This window comes from Polypterus senegalus, chromosome 12, assembly GCF_016835505.1.
Source record: "Polypterus senegalus isolate Bchr_013 chromosome 12, ASM1683550v1, whole genome shotgun sequence".
In the NCBI taxonomy this organism is placed as follows: Eukaryota; Metazoa; Chordata; class Cladistia; order Polypteriformes; family Polypteridae; genus Polypterus; species Polypterus senegalus.
The window spans coordinates 15,636,973-15,648,938 of NC_053165.1; the positions used below are offsets into that span (position 1 = coordinate 15,636,973).

At 42.5% G+C, this 11,966-nt stretch overlaps 1 pseudogene; it reads right to left on the minus strand.

The window, feature by feature from the left end:
* Positions 1-549: 549 nt before the first annotated feature.
* On the minus strand, positions 550-3,544 carry LOC120541531 (annotated as a pseudogene).
* Positions 3,545-11,966: the final 8,422 nt, after the last annotated feature.

Genomic DNA, 11,966 nt, shown 5'->3' on the forward strand with positions numbered 1-11,966 from the left:
AAAAAGGTGCTTAACCCTTATCCATGAATGCCATTTTTATAACCATTTCCATGTATAAGACCCCCCATCTTGCAGACCATTTTAAACTGGTTAAATCTGCCTAAAAAGCAATACAATAACTTCAGATTATTTTATTACCTCTGAAATGAAGTAAATGTGATGTGAATTTCCAATGGTTTACATGTTACCTTTGTAATAGTAATGCATGTTCAGTGTTCACCAAATCATATAAAATGCAGTCATAGCAGCACTAAAACAAGACGTCAGTTACACGTCTGAATCGCATGCAGAACAGTCACTCAGAATCTGCCTCAGCTTCAACTTGTTGTTCCTGTCAAATGTTCCTGGCAAATTGGAAGTTGGCACTGGGAGCAAGCGGCCTTTATCTTTCTCTCCTTTGCCCTTGGGCACATATGACAGCGTTGCCTCTTAGCTACATTTACTGCATCTCCATGGGGCTGTTTCATCATCAATTTTTGTTTCCTCATCACTTGACACAGTGTCACTTCCATTATCATTGTCCTCTTCATTTGTATAAGAAACATCACCTGGATGCACTGGGACACATCATCAGTGTTGTATCCTGAGGTCATCAGGCGTTTCGGGTCTCGCAACATCATACACCCTCGCTCAGGTGACCCAGCCGGGGTTGATCACTTCTCAACTTGTGTCCCAGTAGCAATCCACGGATCTGCCCTCTTCATCCAAAGCCACCTTCAGGCTTTCTCTGCGGCTTCACTTGCGGATTTAATGGCCCTCTTCTTGGCCACTCCTGTTATGCCCAACCGTGTGAGGACTCTACAGAGTGAGTGTCCTGCAAATCCTCTGCAACCTATTTCTATGGGCTCATAGAGTACCCTACAGCCTCTGCCCCTGCACTCCTGTACCAGCTCCTGGTACTTGGCACGTTTCCTCTCCCTAGCTTCCTCAATACGTTCTTCCCAGGGCACTGTCAGTTCCAGCATGATCAGCTGTTTTGAGGCCTCAGATGTAATGATCATGTCTGGCCGGAGTTGTGTAGTTATAATTTGCTGCGGGAACTTTAGTTGGTTTCCCAAGACAGCCTGCAGCTGCCAGTCAGAGGCTGTGTGGAAGAGGCCTGTTGTTACTGCCTTTGCCTGGGATTGCTCTCCTGCTTTAATGAAGGTAACTGACTTCTTAGGGCCGCGGATGTGTTTGCTTGTCTTGATGGCTGCAGTCAAGCTTTCAACAACTGCCTTGAGCACCTTGTCATGGCGCCACCGGTAGCGTCCATCTGCCAATGCCTTAGGACAGCTGCTTAGTAGATGTTCTAGAGAGCCTCTTCCTGAACAAAGTGGGCAGGATGGTGTCTCGCTCTTTCCCCAGACGTGGAGGTTTGCTGGACTTAGCAGGACATCGTAGACCGCCTGCACCAGGAACCGGACACGAAAGAAATCTCCCTGCATGATGTCCGACCATGTGATCCTACGCTGGAGAGTGCTCTCCCACCTTGTCCACGCACCCTGTTGCCGGCGTCCTACTGCCATGCTCACTCTCTCTTCCTCCACCCCTGCTCGGACCTCTTCCTGGAGTAGATGGATTCTCTCCTTGCCCTGGGCCTTGCCGACCTGGGTCTTTGGGAAGTAGCCCAGACCTGCTCTACCTTTTGCCACGGTGCCAACCAGAGCCTTCTGTCTCAGGCGTGACTCTGCCACCTCCACAGCCTTCTCCGCCTCCACTTCCTGCCTGTCCTCACCTCAATGCCAGCTGCTGACACCTTACAGTCCTTTGAGTTCCTGTACTGTAGGACTTCTCTGGTGCGTGCTACCATGAATTCTTCCGTGAGGCCTCTAAATGGTAGCTGCAGGATGTTCCTAGTTCCATACAGTGCTGCGCTGGTGAGGCTGCGTGGGAGTCCCAACCACCTCCGAAGAAAGCTGCTGATCTTCTTTTCAAAGGACTCAACTGTTGAAAATGGGACTGCATATACCAGCAGAGGCCATAGGACCCGGGCAGGATTGAATGCTGATAGATCCAGGCTTTAAACCTACCAGGCAGGCCAGACCTATCTACTTTGGTGAGCCATGTCCCAAGCTCCTGTGTGAATTTATGAATGGCAGCTGTGTCTTTCAGACTTGAGTCAAAGACTTTCCCCAAACTCTTGACTGGCTGCTCTGTGATGGATGGGATGACTGTTCCTGCAATAGCAAATCGATACTTATCAGTCACCTTCCCCTTCTTCAGCACCATGGACCTTGACTTGGAAGGCTTAAAACTCATCCTTGCCCATGTGATGAGTCTCTCAAGACCTTGTAGGATCCACCTGCTCCCTGGGACCGATGTTGTTGTGATGGTTAGATCATCCATATAGGCTCTTATCGGGGCTGTCGTACACCCGACTTAGTCAGGGGCCCTCTACATTCTACCTCGGCTGCCTTGACCATCATATTCATGGCAAGGGCAAAAAGAATAACTGAGATGGTGCACCCTGTTATTATCCCCTTGCCAAGCTGATACCAGTCTGATATTTCTGACCCAGAAGTGACCCTTATCCTGAAGTTGTTATAATAATCCAGGATCAGATCCTTGATTTTCCTGGGAACATGGTGGCGATGTAGTGCAAGCTCAACCAGCTTGTGTGGTATAGACCCAAAGGCATTGGCCAGGTCTAACCACAACACAGCAAGGTTGCCTCTGTTCTCGTGAGCCTCTCTGATCAGCTGAGTTACCACACCTGTGTGCTCCAGGCAGCCAGGGACTCCAGGAACCCCCTTCTGAACAGAGTGGTCGATGTAGTTATTCTTTAGGAGGAACTCTGTCAGTCTTTTGGAAATGATGCTGAAAAATACCTTACCTTCTACACTCAGCAGGGGATCATTCGGAACTGGTCGATGTTCCTGGAATTCTCCTTTTTAGGGACCCATACCCCCTCAGCACACCTCCACTGGTCAGCGACTTTCCCTCTTCGCCAGATCACCTTCAAGTTCTTCCATAGGTGCTGGAGAAGCGCAGGGCAGCGCTTATAGACAAGGTATGGTACGCCGCTCGGGCCTGGAGTGGAAGCTGATCGGGCTGCCTTGATGACCTCCTCTACCTCCTTCAGACTTGGCTCCCCCAGCTTGAATGCTGTTATTGGGAGGGCAGGGTTGATGATGGCTTCATTGGCATCGAGATCTTGATCCCTCCTAGGATCGCTCAATGTGTCCTGGAGGAAGCGCTTCACTTCCTCCGATGAACACTCAAGATGCCCACTACGCTTATCCCCTAGCAGTTGTTTCGTAAAACCAAAGGGATTGGCAATAAAGGCAGCCCGCCTCCTTGCTCTCTCTCTTCCCCGCCTCCTATGCCACTCTGCTCTGCGGAGGGTCAACAGCTTCTTCTGCAGGATGTTCTGCAGTTCTGCCAATGCCTGCTTTTCCTCATCAGCAGCTGTCTTGTACTGCTTCTAGAGGGTTCGAAGCTCTTGCCGTATTTGATGTATGTTGAGCGCCCTGCGGTTCATAGTATATGAGGTGGACTTGTTCTTACCCTTCTCCACCTGACCAAACCTCTCAGAGGCATAACTGATGATGATCGTGGTCATTGTTTGGAGTCGCCTGTCGACATCTCCTGTGGCTGTGGCTTGGATAATGTTGGACACGTCCTGATCAAACTGCATCCAATCTCTCCGTTTGCTGGCTGGAGGCCACTTAATCCGCTGCTGTGGAACTACTCTGCCGGAGTCGGGAGGCTCAGGTGCGTGGAGGGACTGGGCTCTGTGGGTTGCCTCCCGGCCGGAAGTTGAGTTGAGTTGTCTGATGTATTGAAATCCGGCAACTCCTTCATTATTTCAGCCAGGGCTTCACTTGCATTGAATTTCTTTGTTGGTCGTTGACTCATTGTTCATAAGCGCAACAAACTATACACCGGCAATGTCTCAGGTAGGACTAATAAAATCCAAACCAAAGAAAATACAAATTTAAATAGAAAATTCAAATATAAAATATAAAGCCAAGCAAAAATGCTCGTACACAAATGATAACGTTTCCATGAATGGGGAATACTTTGTACTACTGTAGCACTTATTTGCACTAAGCTATTGAGAAGCGGATTTAGGCACATTTTTCAAGACAACACAAAATGAAAAGTCAGAAAATTTCATGGCTGTCATATTACCTTGAAAGGGAAAGAATTTGAAAATCTGCGACTGGGGGTCTTGGAGACCCCGCATTCATGGATTAAGGTTAAAGGAATACTATACCTAAAAATATTTTTCTATGTTACTTACCCCATGCAGATTGGTAGTGATGGCCACAAAAAAATGTATCTCATGTTTAGTTTCTGATATAATAGGTGTTTATAGTGACCAATGCTTAACCACAGCAAGCAATAGAAAAACAGGCCATTAAACAATCTTGCGTTTCTTGTGTTGCATAATCCACATGTCAAGCCATCTAAGTTGTATGCTCAGAATGTCCTAAACACGTGTATTTTTGCTAAACTATTGATAACAAAATGAAACTATGGTTGTCAACCTTTTCTTTGTTTTATTGTGTTTTCCTACATGCATCTTCCAGTCAGGCTGTGAAGCTTTGCTATCAGTGTACTAACATGGGGACATTGCTTTATAAGTTGAAAAAATATATTAACGTCCCAGAATTCACAAAAATACCTTACAAAGGAGAGAAACCGTACAGGCTCTGGCTTGTGAAGACAATCCAAAGCATAATGTTTGCAAATTGAGAACTTATTTAACAAAACAATAGAATAGAAAATCCACAGACAAAAATGGATATGCTTCAAAGACAATCTGAGGTGAACAAGTCTCAAAAAACAATCCAAGAGCAGAATCCAATAAAGAGAATGAAACAAGAAAAAAATAAAATAAAATAGCAATGCTCACAGTAAACACCGCTACTAAGTCAATGCTCCACTGCTTGTTTCCTCTATCTGGCTGACTTAGAAAGTCAGGAGGAGGAGCCAGCAGAAGTGATGTCAGAAGGACTCCACCTCCTGGGGCTCCACCCACAAAGCACTGAAAACGGCTGCCCATTTAAAGAAACAGAATACAAATAATGAATAACAAACAAATGTAACAGAAATAGCAGAAAGCATTAAGTAAATACAAAAAACGGAAAAAAGTAGGCTGTATCACAGCATAAATGTGATGCTCCAGAACTGATGGGGCTCAGCAGTTGTATGGTAATGCTTTTTAAAACTTTAAGACAATATTGTTTCAGTACAATTTTAGCTAGGAGCTTCACCAAACCTTTATACTAGAAATCTCTGCAAATAAAGAACTTTCTTAGCATTGCTCCTAGGAGAGCTAATAAATGCTTATACATCCTAATAGTGATAACAAAAAAGAAATAATGTATATTAAAAGGGACAGCAGGCACTGTAATATTAAAATCAGCAAAGAGTACAAATCTATATATATAAAAGCCAAATACCATTATGTGAATTTCCCCTTGGGATTAATAAAGTATCTATCTATCTATCTATCTATCTATCTATCTATCTATCTATCTACCACTGACTCACTCATCATGAAATCTCCCGAACCATGAGGACTTGGGACTTGAAATTTGGAATGTAGGTTACCCTTTAACTCATAGGTACTCGCTAAGAAATGATTTAAAAAATTTTGTGGTCCAAGCGCAAAATTTCTTATAGTTTTTTTTTAGACCTGTTTGTATGTCTGTCCGCTTTCACGAGAGAACTACTTAACGGATTTAGATTGGGTTTTTTTTATAGAATATGCCTGAACATTCCAGTTGATTTTGCGCCTTTCTCATCGTGCTAAGTATCATAGTTCGCTTGTGGTGCTGATTTATTAGCCCGAATCCGAGAGAGACTCATTGGGCTTCTTGGGGGATGGGGGCCTCCTCACGCGTCTGCCTTGGGGCGTAACCTTAACTCTGCTTAGTTAGTGAACGAGAGAACTACTTCATGGATTTAGGTCTTGTTTTTTTTCTATAATTTGCTTGAACATTCCAGTTGATTTTGAGACTTCTCTCATTGCGCTAAGAATCTTAGTTTGCTTGTGGTACTGATTTATTAGCACGACTCCGAGAGAGACTCATTAGGCTGCGGGGTCCTCACTCGTGCGTCTGCCTTGGAGTGTAACCTTAACTCTGCTTAGTTAACGAACGACAGAACTACTTAATGGATTTAGATTGTGTTTTTTTCTGTAATTTGCTTGAACATTCTGGTTGATTTGCGACTTCTCTAATCGCGCTAAGAATCACAGTTTGCTTGCAGGAGCGATATATTTGTGCTAATCCGAGAGAAAGGCTGCAGGCCGAGGGTATTGGGAAGAGTGACGTCAGGAGTAGAGAGTTGGTCGGGGCCCTCCTCACTGTCCTGTTTCACTAATATGCAGGCAAAGCCGCAGGGCAAGGTTAGTACAATATATATTCTAGAATGAATTGAAGAATAACATTTCATGAGCAGGTTATGTATATGGGTGCAAACCTTATTAAATACCCAGGTGAAACTGGCGCATTGATGTCTCCCAATCCCCCAGTGCTTCAGGAGTGCTAAGTGCTTGGTGTCACAGATTTCAATACAATCAGCATTTCACATGGAGTATGTAACGGTGTTTTGAGTTAAGTGCTAAAGCAATTTCTTCATTTATACTGTAATTGAGGTTACTATCTAAATCCTTATAAACAGCAGAGGGAAAAAAAAACATTTGTGGTGATTCTGCCTCCATCTGACAAGACTGTGGTAGACTTTAATAGCCCATTTGATTTCCAGTTCAGCAGTCTAGTCAAACTGGGGATTAAAGACTGCAGAGGAGCATATGGTCGGTATACAGAAACATCTCCCAGAGAGACTTAACTCTTAGAAGGTCATTGATTTTTTTATTTACTGCTTTATTTTCTCACAAGGGTTTCATCTATTAGTGTTTAATGCTGTTACAAGTAATAGAACAATGTAGAAAGAAATTCAATGAAGTAAATAGCATTAGAAATAAGGTAATAAAGAGTGGTTTCTTGAATCTTTTCCAGTATTATATATTGCTTATTATCCTCCCTAAACATACATACCATATAAAATCCATTTGTGTTGAGATACAGGGACACTATGTGAGGTGAGGCTGTAAGGCGACCTCCTCAGGCAGGACTTTAGTAAAGACGCAATTTTAATATAAATGTTTTTTTAACATTACACAGTAATAATACTGTCGTTCCCATTATAGTCCGAGATCTTCATTTAGTTATTTTGCCCAGAGCTCAGTTATCGTAGCTCTCAATACTCCACTACTGGTTTTCTCTTTCTGGCTGGCTTATAAAGTCAGAAGGAGGAGCCAGCAACAGTGATGTCAGGGTGGCTCCACCTCCTGGGGGCTCCACCCATAAAACACTGAAAATAGCTGTACCTATAAAGAGACAGAATACAAATAATGAATAAGCTTGCAAATGCCATTTGTGTTATGATACAGGGCCACCATGTGAGGTAAGGCTTGTGATTCAGCCGCCTCAGGTAGCCCTTTAGAAAGGACACAATTTTCAAATGAATGCGTTTTTACATTACAAAATATTAATACTGTAGTACCCAATAAAGTCAGAGCAGTTCATTTAGTTATTATGCCCAGAGCTCAGTTAACTAAACTGTCAGTGCTCCACTGCTGGTCGAAGGAGGAGCCAGCAACAGTGATGTCAGGGTGGCTCCTCCTCCTGGGGCTCCACCCCCAAAGCACTGAAAATAGCTACACGTTTAAAGAGGCAGGATACAAATAATGAATGGGAAACAAATCTAACAGATATCAGTTGAAATTAACAGAAACAGAAGGAAACAGAAAATAAAAACTAAAGTTGTACCACAACACATGTGTGATGCTGCAGAATTTCTGAGGTTCAGTGATTGTGGGTTTTTATGTTGTAATACTTTATATAACTTTTAAACAATATTGTTTTGGTACAATAAATGAGTTTTTAATGAGTAGCTTTACCTCCCCGTTATGGAGTGGATTTTTGAATCATTTCCAGTATGATATATTGCTAATCATTCTATTTAAACTGTACAAAGCATGTAAATCCATTAATGTTAAGATACAGGGCCAGCTCATGAGTTGGGGAGATGATGTGATCGCCTCAGTCAGCACTTTGGCAAGGATGGCATTTTCATACAAATTTTTTTTAACATTACAAAATAATAATATTGTAGTTTCCAGAAAAGTAAGAGATCTTTATTTAGTTATATCCATGTTTAAAGGTAACTTTTGCCCAGGGCTCAGTTATCGTAGCTCCACTGCTGGTTTTCTCTTTTGGGCTGACTTGTAAAGTCAGAAGGAGGAGCCAACAACAGTGATGTCAGGGTGGCTCCACCTCCTGGGGCTCCACCCACAAAGCACTGAAAATAGCTACACGTTTAAAGAGGCAGAATACAAATAATGAATGAGAAACAAATCATAAAAAATTAACAGAAACAACAGGAAACAGAAAATATAAAACCGGGGTTAAAAACCTAAGTTGTACTACAACACGTGTGATGCAGCAGAATTTCTGGGGTTTAGCTGATGTGGGATTTGGTGTGGTAATGCTTTATATAATTTTCAAACAAACTTGTTTTGGTATAATAAATCATTTTTTAATGAGGAGCTTTACCTCCATGTTATGGAGTGTTTTTTTTAATCTTATCCAGTATGATATATTGCTAATCATGCTATCTAAACTGCACAAGGTATGTGTTAAGATGGAGGGCCAGCTCATGAGGTGGAGAGATGAGGCGATTGCCTCAGTCAGCACTTTGGTAAGGATGGCATTATCATACAAAAGTTTTTTTAATATTACAAAATAACAATATTGTAATTCCCAGTAAAGTTACAGATCTTTATTTAGTTATGTCGACGATCAAAGGTAACTGTTGCCAAGAGCTCAGTCATCATAGCTGTCAGTGTCCCACTGCTGGTTTTCTCTTTCTGGCTGACTTATAAAGTCAGAAGGAGGAGCCAGCCACAGTGATGTCAGGGTGGCTCCACCTCCTGAGGCTCCACCCACAAAGCAATGAAAATTGCTTCACATTTAAAGAGAGAGAATACAAATAATAAATAAGCTTGTAAATGTCATTTGTGTTAAGATACAGAGCGGGAACATTAGGTGAGCAAGTGAGATGACCGCCTTAGGAGGCACTTTAGTAAGGACTCAATTTTCAAACAAGTCTTTTTTAACATTACAAAATAATAATACTGTCGTTCCCAGTAAGGTCAGAGCACTTTATTTTCTCACAAGGTGCTCATCTATTAGTGTTTAATGCTGTTACAAGTAATAGAACAATGTAGAAAGAAATTCAATGACGTAAATAGTATTAGAAATAAGGTAATAAAGAGTGGTTTTTTGAATTATTTCCAATATTATATATTGCTTATTATCCTCCCTAAACATACAAACCATATAAAATCCATTTGCTCAGTTATCATAGCTGTCAATACTCCACTACTGTTTTTCTCTTTCTGGCTGGCTTATAAAGTCAGAAGGAGGAGCCAGCAACAGTGATGTCAGGGTGGCTCCACCTCCTGGGGGCTCCACCCATAAAACACTGAAAATAGCTGTACCTATAAAGAGACAGAATACAAATAATGAATAAGCTTGCAAATGCCATTTGTGTTATGTTACAGGGCCACCAGGTGAGGTAAGGCTTGTGATTCAGCCGCCTCAGGTAGCCCTTTAGAAAGGACACAATTTTCAAAGGAATGCTTTTTTAACATTACAAAATAATAATACTGTAGTACCCAATAAAGTCAGAGCAGTTCATTTAGATATTATGCCCAGAGCTCAGTTATCGTAGCTGTCAGTGCTCCACTGCTGGTTTTCTCTTTCTGGCTGACTTATAAAGTCAGAAGGAGGAGCCAGCAACAGTGATGTCAGGGTGGCTCCACCTCCTGGGGCTCCACCCCCAAAGCACTGAAAAATAGCTGCACCTATAAAGAGATGGAACGCAATAATAATGTTACTGTGGTCCCAAGTAAAGTTGGAGATCTTCATTTAGTAGCGGGTTGGATAATGGATGGATGGATAGTTCCACATTCAAAGGTAACTTTTACTCAGACCTCAGTTATCGTAGTTGTCATGTGAAGTAGGAGCATGGGACTGTTCTTTATTCGCACGCTTGGTATACGGACGTAGCCAGAGCTCAGGGAATGGGCTGTAAAGCACCGTCTGACCAGCCATTGCTTATGTGTTGCTCAGTGTTCCTGGGTAGTGCACAGTTATTTAGTAAAGGCTTCCTGATGGATGGATGTCTTTGTTATGGACTAGTTTATAACTATATCAAGCAAAAAAGCAGGACAACACAAAAATGGGAGTTAAGTGCCTTATTTACTGTATATACTGCCTTTAAACATTGTGAGCAATACTTTCATTTTAAAAATTAGAAATTTTACAGAATGCAATTCACACCGCTTCGCCCGAATTCTGAGCTACTGAGAATCAAAACAGTGCATTTGGATGCCACAGTTCAGTACCTGATATTGGCATTTGTTTTGCTTATTTCTCACGTATCGTTATCGTGTATATATTGTCATTTTGTCAAAATTATTAATTTCTGGAATGTTATCGAGGTGTCAGTCACACGCAAAGTTCTATTATTTGTCTCTCAAGGCTATGTCCACACTACTACATTTTCATTAAGAAAATGAATTTTTAAATGAAAACGATTTCTGTCCACACTAGTGTTTTCACATCAGTTACAAAATTATCTCCATCCTCACTAAAACCATCGAGGACCATCGGCGGAATATTCTTTGAAAGGATAATAACGTGGCAGCCCACAGGGTTTATTAAACAACTGTAATGACTGGTGAATAATTTGCCTTTTTGCATATGTATGCAGCATTCAAACTGTACAAAACACAATTTGGATGCATACAGGTAAGTAACATAACAAGCGCCATGGAAAGCAGCTCTTCTGTGTCCGCTAGGTTAGACCGTGGTTTTCTTCCAATAAGGGAATGAGGCATTATCATGAGCAGGATCCAATGAAAGCGCAATTACAGTCTGCGTTTTCAAAACTCTTGTCTTCAGCCATCGACACTGCGTTTCCAGAAGTACACGACTCTGAAGAGTGTTTCCAAAAGCCTGCGTTTCCAGGGGTTTAAAATGCCAGGGTAAGGCAAAAAAAAAAAATGAAAGCACAGCCGTGCAGACAGTATGTTTGCACCATGTGCGCTCAGTTAAATTGAACAGGCGTGCAGGATGACATTCAGCTTCCCAAATGCAAAACTCAGTCAGAATAGTTTTATGGAGGGTCAAACAGAAATTGATGTCATCTATTGTTTTTAGAGTACTAATAGTTTTTTTAATTTTTTCACTTTTTTCCAATGAGTAATTTGATGTGTGATAGGTTATTCATCTCTGTGCAGTGTAGCATATCGACATGATTGTGAAATGACTTGCTAATATGAAAGATTCACAGATTGTATACTAAATACTGTCATGGATGGCCGGGGCCCCTGCCCGACCGGGATGCCTCTGTCATGGAAGGAGCAAGTGTGGACAGAGCATCATATGGCAAACCCCCTGGATAGCATCGGTACCTCGGACTCCTGCAGGGCTTCATGGGAATTGGAGTTTGTTACTGCCCTGTTGTGATCCGGGGGTGCCACCATTATGTGCTGCTGCAACTGTCCCTGAGCCTGTGTGGCTTTTTCTTCTGCCACACCCGGAAGTGCTGCCGGAAGTGGGTCAACGAGCACCTAGAGCACTTCCGGGTGACGTATATAAGGGACCAGCAGACACTACTCCAAAAGCCAGAGTCGGGAAGAGAGGGATTAAGCTTGCTGGAGAGGAGTGGAGTGGAGTGGAGTGGAGTGGAGTGGAGTGGAGGAGATAAAGAAGACAGAGATTTGATTTGGGTTTATTTGAGTTTGGGCTTGTGCTAAGTGTGGGACTGTGTTGTGTCTGTGGGTACGGGGAAGACATAGCCCACAGGTAGAGAAGATAAAAGTTTATTTTTTTTATGTGTGCCTCCCGTGTCTGCCTGTGTCAGGTTGGCGCCCATATAGCACCTTTTGTTACAAT